Source organism: Silene latifolia, chromosome Y, assembly GCF_048544455.1.
Source record: "Silene latifolia isolate original U9 population chromosome Y, ASM4854445v1, whole genome shotgun sequence".
In the NCBI taxonomy this organism is placed as follows: Eukaryota; Viridiplantae; Streptophyta; class Magnoliopsida; order Caryophyllales; family Caryophyllaceae; genus Silene; species Silene latifolia.
The window spans coordinates 27,695,062-27,707,767 of NC_133538.1; positions in this window are offsets into that span (position 1 = coordinate 27,695,062).

Consider the following 12,706-nt stretch of genomic DNA (forward strand, 5'->3'; position numbering starts at 1 on the left):
AGCTTCCTAATTGGCCTCATATACTCTCTAAACTTAGACTATAAATACATGATAAATGTGAAAAGTAATTCATAAAAGTAGAGGAAGGAGATTTAAGAGACGAAAGAGCAATTAAGCGATAAAAGGTAAGACCGTCTAACCTTAATTAATTTCTTTATAGCTTGTAACCGTGACTTGTACATCACCATAGGAACATCTATATGACTCGTGTTTCTAACCCTAGGACGACCTTAGACCACCATGACTTTGGAACGACCCTTCTCTGACCGTCATTGATCGGACCCTGGTGGGTTTAGGGGTGTTAATTGGACAGGGTTGGGGATGTTGCGGGATTGGTCATGAGGATTGTAGTGGGTAATTGAACCCTTAATCGGACTCGACTTGACCTGGGTAAGGTGGGGTTATGACCTGGGTGATTAGTCGACCAAGGTGGGTGGTCAAGAGAGACCGTAGGCGGTGTTTCTTGCGGTTGTTGGCTGTAAACCGCGAAAACAGGGGAAAACAGGGGCGAGTATGTGACCGTATTAAGACGAACACCTTGACTTCGTTTGTTGACCAATCAGGGAGAGGGGACCACCTCTAGTGTCAGCGTGGGACAGTGGTGTCAACGGTGGTGGTTAGAGGTGGTAGTGGTGGCTGTGGATGTGTTGGCGAGGGGTTCTTTATACGGGGGTTGGGTGTTGTTGGGGTTGTGATGTTGGATAATAGAGGAGGTAGGGCATGTGTGTCTTGGCTGTTGGTGGTGGTTTGACGGGTAGTCAGGGAGTGTGTAGGTGCGTGGTGTAGTGGGCTTGCGGTGGCTAGGTTAGGTAATGATGGTGGTGGTGTGTGGTGTTGGGAGAAGGCGAGTTTGTGTGTGGAGGAGAAGGCGGGTTTGTGTGTGGTGATGGTAAGGTCGTAGTGTTGAGGTGGTGCTGGTGGCAGAGGGAGCTGACGAGGGAGGAGCTTGGTGGAAGTGTTAGTGTCGGGTGGTGGTTATTTGAGAGGGAAAGTTGTTGAATGTTTTGTGACGGTTTTAGTTGGTTAAGTTTGGGTAACTCGGGTTTTAAGTAATCAGGTTTTTAATATCATAACCCTTTAATAATAATAATAATAATAATAATAAGTAATTAATTTGAATAATAATGAATATAATTTCTAAATAATAATGGAAGGTAATAATTAATGGAAATTATAATATTTATGTTAGGTGACGATTTGTGAAGAAATTATAATCAGGTTCGGATTGCTTTGATTATTTAGATCGTTTGAGCTGCTTAATTGGAATTGCTTGCCATGAAGGGATAAATCCTACTCAACACTTGTTCGTTAATGTTTGGTATTATGGATGATTTATACTAAAGTGGAATTGATCATATGTAAATTGTTCATACATTGATATTATTATAATTGTTGGAAGGGAGAATTATGTTGCATTGTGTTGGTTGTTATTAATAATTGTGATGAGGTAGATTTAATTGATATTATCGTTGATTGTGAATGTGGAAATTGTGCAAAGTTGTGCTATAGTTAGACGTACGTTGTTGATGGAGTTTGTACTCTGGGGTGATGGTAATATGTACGTTGTGAGGGAGGCGTACTATTACATAATGGCGGTACGTTGTTCAGGGAGGGGTAACAAAGTAATGTGAGCACGTTGTTAAGGGAGGTGTGCTAAGTTATGAGAATGAGCACGTTGTTCAGGGAGTTGTGCAATGTGAATTGAATTGGATTTCTTATCGTAAGTTCTTATTTTTAGTGTTTATTACTACTCAACCTCGTTGTTGACCGTGTATTTGTGAACACCTGTGATGAACCATAATGGGGAGTAGATTTGACATGCATGTACTAAAGATTAGCTGACTTTGGAGCTATGGGATGCGTGAGGACTTAGCCAGTCTACCTAGAAGTCTAGACCACATAGATTATTTAATCAGTTTATTTATTTCCGTTGCGAGTTGTATCTTATTTTATATTAAGTTTAGTTTGGTTAAGTTGTAACAAACATGAAACGCTAAGTTTTAATTTAAATTACTTTGGTGAGTTGGTCTTTGATATTCACTACCTCGGGAAACCGAGATGGTAACACTCTCATTTACTTGGGATGTCTAGCTAAAGGCTCCTAAATAAATGGGGGTGTTACAAAGTGGTATCAGAGCAAAACGATCCTCAGGCCTAACCAATGAACAATAATGAACATAGGATGTGTCTAATAAAATGAACCCCGGGTAGAAACTGTTAGGAGCCCACTTAAGGCTTGGGATGAGTTAGGAGCCCCCTCACACCAAAATTGTAACACCCCCTCATACCAAGGTACCTTACCAGGACCACCCAAGTATGAAAGACTGTTACCATCTCGGTTGCCCGAGGTTAGTACATATCAAAAGCGTCTGAACTGAGCACATTTATTAAAGTAATGTAAAATGCAAAGTTTACAATATCCAAAACCAAATACTGTCTAAAGAAATACAACTTCAAAGTCTTAATAATAAAAGAAAACTCGCTAAGACTCAGACAGTGATGCTATGACTCGTGGTGGCAATTCTCCAAATGAAATCCCCAAGCTCTCACTAGCAAAACTCACATCAAGCCCGCTCACCATCCCCGAGTGGATCACCGCAGATTACACAAACAACAACGGGGTCAGTGTTATGCAACAACAAGACAAACAAATGCAATACTCGTCCGATCATCGTCAACTCCCAATCACCCTGTCTCACATAGTAACCGACTACACACTAAAGTGTGTAGCCCTGCCAGATTACCCATCGCAACGATAATCCTCGCCGCCGTGGGTGACCGCAGCCGATCCCACCTAGTCCAGCTCCTCAACGAGCGACAATAATCCCCGTCCCTTAATGTGCACATCCCCTCCCGTGGCGGGTTCCACGGAGGGCGAACTAGGTGTGAAGCCACTCCCGCAAGTGACTCCACCACAATCACAATCACATGACATTACCGTCATCTCAATCCCCTCACACCAACATTGTCACAACAATCTCCATATTGCGATGATCAATAGACAACGATAAATACAATAATATGTCATGTAAAGCACAAAGAATCGAGTAGGGAAACCCTACCTTAGCAATCACAAATAGAAGCAACACGGACAATCAAAAAGGCTCCTCTACGAAGTCTTCTCCTATACAAGGATCATACAACACAATTACACTTTGAACAATTCCAAACATCCCCTTCCATATAAATGTATAGCAACCCGAAACGATGCAATAATTACAAAGATGTACTTACCAACAAGATAACAACAAGAACCTTGACGCAAGAATCGCCGCAAATTATCGACACAAAGATGCTACGAAATGCTCAAAGGGATGATTAGGGAATGATTTGGGTAGGATTAGGGTACGTAGCAATGTTAACGCTGTGAAAAGTGATATTAGAAACTGACGCGGAATTATAAAATACCCTAATCATTCCTTAATCAAACCGTCGAAATATAACTTCGCCAAAACGGACACTCGGTCGAGTGCAGCAACACTCGGCCGAGTGTCCAATACTCGGTCGAGTATTCGCTATACTCGGCCGAGTGTTCCTCGGCAGAACCGAAATAACACGCACTAAGAGCACTACTCGGCCGAGTAGGCTCTACTCGGTCGAGTAGGCTCCAAAGAAGATCCGTATTGTTACAATCTTTCCCCCTAAAAAGAACTTCGTCCCGAAGATCACACTCTGCTATACACAAGCACAACACCACGACACAAGACTCACAACACCACGACACAAGACTCTAACACTCACATGAGACAACTCCAAGGAACTACACAAAACGCACCTCCCGACACGAATCAAACAAAGCAAAGAAAGCACAAAACACTATCGCGACCATCTCCTACCCTCCTAAAAAGACAACGGTTACGTCCCCGTAACCAAACATACCTGATCAAAAAGGTTAGGAAAGCGGTCTCGCATAGCTTCCTCGGGTTTCCATGTTGCTTCCTCCACATTATGATTAGACCAAAGGACCTTGAGTAAGACCGTCTCACCATTCCGGGTCTTACGAACCTTGCGATCAAGAATCTCCTTAGGAATCTCGGCATAGGACAAGGATTCATCAAGTTCGATGTTCTCCATCTCGAGGATATGCGACGGGTCACTCACATATTTCCGGAGTTGAGACACATGAAAAACATTGTGAACTCTATCCAAAGCTGGTGGTAAAGCTAACCTGTAGGCTACCTCGCCAACACGGTCCAGAATTTCATAAGGACCTATAAACTTTTGGCTTAGCTTACCCTTTTTCCCAAACCTCATAACACCTCGCATAGGTGACACTTTCAAAAGCACCTTGTCACCTACCGCGAACTCAATGTCCCTGCGGTGTAAGTCGGCGTAGCTCTTTTGGCGATCTTGAGCTGCTCTCATCTTTTGGAGAATCAACTGGATTTGCTCAACCATATCTTGAACCAGTTGTGGCCCTAAAACCACCGTCTCGGAACTATCATCCCAACAAACTGGACTTCGGCATTTCCGGCCATACAAAGCTTCAAATGGTGCCATCCCAATACTTGTATGATAACTATTATTGTATGAAAACTCGATCAAATCAAGTCTGTCTTCCCAACTGCCTCCAAAGTCCATAACACATGCCCTTAGCATGTCTTCTAAGGTCTTGATGGTCCGTTACATCGACCATCGGTTGCGGATGAAAAGTCAGTACTCATCTTCGAGCGTTGTACCCATCAACTCTTGCAGTTCTTGCCAAAACTTTGATATGAACCTCGCATCGCGATCGGAAACAATATCTTTCGGAATACCATGTAACCGAACCACATGCTTTCTGTAACCCAAAGCCAGCTGCATCTTAGACCAAGTATCTTTCATTGGAACAAAATGAGCTGACTTGGTTAGCCGATCAACAATCACCCAAATCATGTTGTTACCTTGTTGTGACCTAGGTAACCCCACAATAAAGTCCATAGAGATCGACTCCCATTTCCACTCGGGCACCGTCGGGACTGAATCTTACCTTGAGGTCTCCTTTGTTCACCTTTGACCCTTTGGCAAGTCAAACATCTAGCCACAAACTCAGCTACCTCCCTCTTCATGTTCGGCCACCAAAAAGTCTTCTTAAGGTCTCTCAAAGCTTGTCACCACCCGGGTGAACTGAATAAGGAGTGCAATGAGCCTCAGACAAGATCATTTTCCTTAACTCTGCATCGTCAGGAACACACCATCTCCCATCAAAACGAACACTCCCATCTGGATGTATAGAGAACCTAGATGCTGCTCCGCTCTCTACCGTTGACTTCCACTCCTGGATTTTAGGATCAAGTTGTTGCTTACCTTTGATGTTTTCATACAACTCTGGCTCGATCGTCAAATCCCCGATGGTATTCCCCTCTCGAATCATAAAGATCCCCAATCTAGACATCTCATCTCTCAACTTCAGCAAGGACATAGCTGTACATAGTGAATGAACGCTCTTCCTACTCAAAGAATCTGCAACAACATTAGCTTTACCCTCGTGATAGATGATCTCCATATCATAATCTCCAATCAGCTCCATCCACCGCCTCTGTCGCATGTTAAGCTCCTTTTGAGTGTAGATATACTTTAGACTCTTATGATCAGAAACACCTTAAAAGTTGCGCCGTAAAGCTAGTGCCTCCAAATCTTAAGTGCGAACACAACTGCACCCAGCTCCAAATCATGAGTAGGGTAGTTCTCCTCATATTGCTTCAGCTGCCTCGAAGCATAGGCTATCACTCTTCCTCCCTGCATCAAGACACAACCCAAACCGTTCTTTGAAGCGTCGGTATAGACCTCAAAGTTCTCACAACCCTCCGGCAAGGCTAGGATAGGAGCCGTGGTCAAGCGTTCTTTTAAGGTCTCAAAACGCCGTTTCACAACTCTCATCCCAAACAAATCTGACTTCTTTCCTCATCAAGGATGTCATAGGCCGTGCTATGGTAGAGAAATCCTTCACAAATCTCCGTAGTAGCCGGCAAGGCCTAAGAAACTCCGAATCTCAGGAACATTCTTCGGCGATTCCCACTTGGTAACGGCCTCAATCTTACTAGGATCCACAGATACCCCTTCTTGGATATTACATGGCCTAGAAAAGCCACTTCCTCTAACTTAACTCACACTTGGATAATTTGGCATAGAGCTGATTTGCTCTCAAGGTCTGCAAAACTATCCTCAAGTGCTCTTCGTGCTCTTCTTTAGTCTTGGAATAAACCAGGATATCGTCGATGAAAACAACCACAAACTTATCCAAAAACGGTGTGAAGATCCGGTTCATCAAATCCATAAAAGGCTTTGCGCATTGGTCAACCCAAAAGGCATCACTACATACTCGTAGTGACCATAGCGAGATCGAATGCTTTGTTTTAGGAATATCCTCGTCTGCTATCCTCACCGATGATACCCCGACCTCGATCAATCTTAGAGAACACACCAGCTCCACTAAGGCGATCGAACAAATCATCAATCCTCGGCGCGGATACTTGTTCTTCACAGTAACCCGATTGAGCTCTCTGTAGTCAATGCACAATCTCATACTCCCATCTTTCTTCTTTACAAAAAGAACTGGAGCTCCCCACGGTGACACGCTAGGCCCGATATAACCCTTGTCTAACAACTCATGTAGTCGCTTCTTCAACTCGGCCAACTCTTTAGGTGCCATACGATAAGGTGCTTTAGATATAGGACCCGTTCCCGGTTTAAGCTCCACGCTGAAATCGACATCCCTCTTGGGAGGCAAACTTGGTATCTCCTCAGGAAACACATCTTCAAATTCTTTCACCACAGAAATCTCAGAAGTTGTCGGCGACTCTACTCGGTGATCTCTCACATGACAAAGGATTAAGGGACACTTTTTCCTTAAACATGACTTTAAAGTCATAACCGCTATAAACCTACACTTAGGCTTTACCACAAACCCTCTATAGGACACCTTAACACCCTTGGGACTCTTTAAAGACACTCTCTTCTGTCTACAATCTATCCTGGCATCATACCTACCTAGCCAATCCATCCCAACGATCACCTCAAACCCATCCTTAGGAAACTCTAACAAGTTTACTGGTAAATCTACCCCTCCAATCACCATGGATATACCCTTATATAACTTGAGACACGACACAGACTCCCCCGAAGGTATGAACACATCATCTTTTACAACCTCAAACTTACCCAAACCCATAGACACAGCATGACTTTTAGACACAAAAGAATGTGTAGCCCCGGAATCAAACAAAACAAAGGACGGTACATTATTAACAAGAAAGGTACCGGTAACTACATGAGCATCATCCTGTGCTTCCTGCTTATCCATCATGAAGAGCTTTCCACTATTCTTCTGTCCTCCACCCCGAATCAAGCATTGGAGGTACTAGGCTTAGCTGCCAATCCGGGGTGACACTTTATTATTCGACGCGATAAGATCCACCACCACCGCGGTTGTAACCGCCCGGCTACCCCGTCCACCTCTGTTGCCCCATGAACCTCCCGGTCGGCTACTAGCAAAACTCGAGTCGGCCCCGAGAGAAATTTCCGATCGAGCTCTGAACCATTGCGGGCTTGTAGCTCGTGCATTCCCGCCTTTTGTGGCCTATACCACCACAGTTGAAGCACGTAAGGTTGGTGTTGTCACTTACAGCCCGACCTCCATTCTTTCCCCGCCACGAGAACCTCCCGAGAAACCACTCCACTAGAGAAAGCTTTAGCATGGTTGAAATTCCCTTTCTTGTTGGTTGGGCGATTGTTGTTCCCACTATCACCTTCCTCTTTCTAGATCCCTCTCCTCAATCTCCCTTGAGAGATCCACCATTCTCTCGGCTTGACCCGCTCTCGAGATACACTTCCTTGAGGTCGGTAGCAACCCCACCGTAGCATACGACTCACGATCTTAGCAGACAAACCCCTCTCAAATCGGAGAGCCAAACCTCTCTGTCCAAGCTGCAAATCTTCCACATAACGAGAAAGCTCCATAAACCGATGATAGTAATCAGTGACCGTCATCTCCTCAGACATAGTGAAAGATTCAAAGTCAGATCTCATCTTGTGTCGGATATGCTCCGGCACAAACTGTTCCCTCATAGCACTCTTCAACCTAGACCACGGGATAGCCCCTTCCTCCCGGTAGTAAGCTCTAGCATCATCCTTGACGTTACGCCACCAAACTGCAGCTTCCCCTCTTAGGTAGTATACAACCTGTTCCACAATCATATCCTCGGGGCACTTAACCATTTCCATGAGAGCTTCAATCTCACGGTGCCACTTCTCGAGTAGCTTTGGTTCGCCTACCCCGTCATATGTGGGAGGGTGGAAACGAGCGATGTTGATGCTAAGTCGGGTTGCATCCACATTTCTCTCGTTTCCTTTTCCCACATTTTTGAGAGCTTCAAGGAGAGCCTCTTGTTGCTCAATCATGCGAGCAACCTCATCAACAGACATCTCCGAAGCTTGGATCTGCGCAGGAGTTCTTTTGGGCGGCATTTTGAGCTGGTAAAAATGAAAGAAACGTAAACATATGCTCAAAATATAACATCCCTCCGCCATAAGAACACTCGGCCGAGTATAAATAACACTCGGTCGAGTAAAGATCACTCGGTCGAGTATCCTCTCAGATACTCGGTCGAGTATCGACTCCAGAGACAAACATCAAAGCACAAAAAGAAGCACTCGGTCGAGTATAACAACACTCGGCCGAGTGGACCATACTCGGTCGAGTGTACCCCCATGCTCGGTCGAGTTACCATAAACGATGGCGATTGCTACTTTCCTTCAAACAACACTCGGTCGAGTTCCCTTATGCTCGGCCGAGTACTCAATACTCGGTCGAGTGCCTATCATGCTCGGCCGAGTAACACTATTTACTGAGTTAACACTTTACGATCCCTCTATCATACTCGGTATTCTCATAACATGACGTAGGAAAGCAAAAGCCATGTTATAAACATATCAACATGCAATGCATATATCAAAATTTTAATGCCACATTGTAAACATATCAGCATACTATTCATGCTTATTCGATTTCTAACATAACAATTATTTACAATCCATCTCTTCTATCATTTCTCCCTTCATCACCTGCACAACTTTAACACATATTTACATTCAACTATCAACTTTTACTAGCCTTCATCATCACATACATGTACATACAAAACCTACTCTCACCACTTTTCCCCATGTTACCGGTTTGAGTTAGTGAGGGCCAAGTTGCGACTCCGGGACGTCTCCCGAGTCTTTGCGGTAGCTCCGGACAACTCTCCCGGGTTCATTTTATTTAGACTCCCTAGGTTCATTAATTCATTTTGTTTAGGTGCCGGAATCTTCTGGCTCGATACCACTTTGTAACACCCCCTCATACCAAGGTACCTTACCAGGACCACCCAAGTATGAAAGATCATTACCATCTCGGTTGCCCGAGGTTAGTACATATCAAAAGCGTCGAATCGAGCACATTTATTAAAGTAATGTAAAATGCAAAGTTTACAATATCCAAAACCAAATACTGTCTAAAGAAATACAACTTCAAAGTCTTAATAATAAAAGAAAACTCGCTAAGACTCGAGACATGGTGATGCTATGACTCGTGGTGGCAATTCTCCCAATGAAATCCCCAAGCTCTCACTAGCAAAACCTGTCAAGCCTGCTCACCATCCCCGAGTGGATCACCGCAGATTACACAAACAACAACGGGGTCAGTGTTATGCAACAACAAGACAAACAAATGCAATACTCGTCCGATCATCGTCAACTCCCAATCACCCTGTCTCACATAGTAACCGACTACACACTAAAGTGTGTAGCCCCGCGCCGATTACCCATCGCAACAGGTAATCCTCGCCGCCAATGGGTGACCGCAGCCGATCCCACCTAGTCCAGCTCCTCAACGAGCGACAATAATCCCCGTCCCTTAATGTGCACATCCCCTCCCGTGGGTTCCACGGAGGGCGAACTAGGGTGTGAAGCAACTCCCGCAAGTCACTCCACCACAATCACAATCACATGACATTACCGTCATCTCAATCCCCTCACACCAACATTGTCACAACAATCTCCATATTGCGATGATCAATAGACAACGATAAATACAATAATATGTCATGTAAAGCACAAAGAATCGAGTAGGGAAACCCTACCTTAGCAATCACAAAGATAAGCAACACGGACAATCAAAAAGGCTCCTCTACGAAGTCTTCTCCTATACAAGGATCATACAACACAATTACACTTTGAACAATTCCAAACATCCCCTTCCATATAAATGTATAGCAACCCGAAACGATGCAATAATTACAAAGATGTACTTACCAACAGTGCAACAAGAACCTTGACGCAAGAATCGCCGCAAATTATCGACACAAAGATGCTACGAAATGCTCAAAGGGATGATTAGGGAATGATTTGGGTAGGATTAGGGTACGTAGCAATGTTAACGCTGTGAAAAGTGATATTAGAAACTGACGCGGAATTATAAAATACCCTAATCATTCCTTAATCAAACCGTCAAAATATAACTTCGCCAAACCGGACACTCGGTCGAGTGCAGCAACACTCGGCCGAGTGTCCAATACTCGGTCCAGTGTCCAATACTCGGTCGAGTATTCGCTATACTCGGCCGAGTGTTCCTCGGCAGAACCGAAATAACACGCACTAAGAGCACTACTCGGCCGAGTAGGCTCTACTCGGTCGAGTAGGCTCCAAAGAAGATCCGTATTGTTACAAAAATTCTGGCCCTTTCAGTTTTGAACCGGTTACCTTGAGAGATATTACAGTGTGGAGAAATTTAAATAGAATAACGTTTATTTGTCTAATTAGGAATTTTGTTTGCCTTGTTTAATTTAAATATTTTTTTCATTGCTGAATGCAGTTACGGGGACGTAACCTTGATTTTAAGGAGATGGGATGTGATATGATTTTTAAGCATTTTTATAAGCATGTGGATGTGAGAAAAGTATATGGGCATGTATGTGGGAGGCGTAATTATGATTAACAAGTGAAGTACTACGGAAGTTGCGTGGAATTGTGAAGAATGAGATTTGGTTGAATTCTCGAAATTTTTACCTTAATTGCTTTGACTGTCATTTATTGTGTCTCTGATATCGTTGCACGAAATTTTTATTTTAATAGCATGGTTAGTTACCTTTCATATGCCGCTAGTTTCATATTTAAATAATATACGGTTTAGGAGAAATAAATATTTTAGTGGATAGTGGTCAAAATGTTCTTGTGCAGTTATGTTTTCGTTCACTGTTTATGTAAAAATCGCCATTTAAAGCTTACTTATTGTTTAGGTATGATTCTAACTCTACTGTTTAAAAGAGTCTTATATATTTCTAAATTGATAAGCCATGTTGCAAGATAATATTTTGACAATTTATAGTGATTTTTACAAATTGACCTAAGATTCTGACAAGTTGCTGAAAAATTTCTGTTTCGACCAAATAATTTGTAAAATGCATTATAAATTGACTTTATGAGTTTTTGACTTGATTCTTTCTCTCATGCATTTTTAACTCTCCGTATTTTCTAAAAAGTATAAGTTCTCAAGGAGTAATTATGTTATTATTTATTATGATTTTTGGAACGTGTAACATATTTTCCTTATCCTTGAAAATGTAAGTTGTGCTAAAAGTTCTAAGGAATTGTTTCTTAATTCTTTCACCTTGGCATTTTGATGTTGTAAGTTATGTGAAGTAGAAAAACATGTCTAGTGATATACGGAATGTGTTGCCCTAAGCCTATATATATATATATATATATATATATATATATATATATATATATATATATATATATATATAATATATATATATATAATTGCATCCATGTTTAAGATAGACGTCGTTGGTAAGAATTAAAATGAATGAATAATAAATCTAAATCAAGTATGAAGGAAGGGTGGGTGGTACCTCTGTAATACTCCGTATTTATATGTCTTGGGGTACTCTATCGAGTAGCCCTTACTCTGTCGAGTATGGGCAAGTTGCGAAGTAAAATAGTTTCGACTGTTGGGTACTCGATCGAGTAGGTCAGGGTACTCGATCGAGTAAGGGGGTACTCGATCGAGTGTCCGGTTTTACGGGGGAGTTTTCTCGGGTTTTGTTAATTACGCGATTAAGGTATTTAAACATATTCGTCATTGTTTTAAATCACTTTTTACAAAACCTAAAACCTGTTTAAGAGAGAAAGCAACTAGTTCTTCTTCCTAATCGCGTTCTTGACAATTCCCGGAGTTCAGACGGTCAGTTCGTATCGTAGTTCGTGTCGTTGGATTCCTTGCGTCAAGGGTAAGCTTTTAATATAATTTCTATAATGTTTTGTTAAGATTGGTGAAACCCTAGTTTAGGAATTTGGGGTTTTGGTGTGTAGTTTGTGATGTGTAGTCTTTATGTGCTGTATGATAGGAGGAGAATTCGTAGAGGAGCCGTTTTGATACAAAGAGATACCGTCTGCGTGTTGTGCTTTCCAGGTAGGATTTCCTACTCAGTATTAGTCCCATAATGGGATATTGGTGATGTGCTGTAGTTAGTTGTTTGATATGATGATTGTGATTGTGATTGTGATTGTGATTGGTTGTCTATGGCTCTCGAGATGCGTTCTCGGCTGAGTGGGGTCACTTGCGGGAGTGACTTCACGCCCTAGTTTCGCCCTTCGTGGAACCCGCCACGGAAGGGGATGTGCACATTAATGGGACAGGGTTATCGCTCGTACGATGAGCGGGGCTTAGGTGGGAACGGCTGCG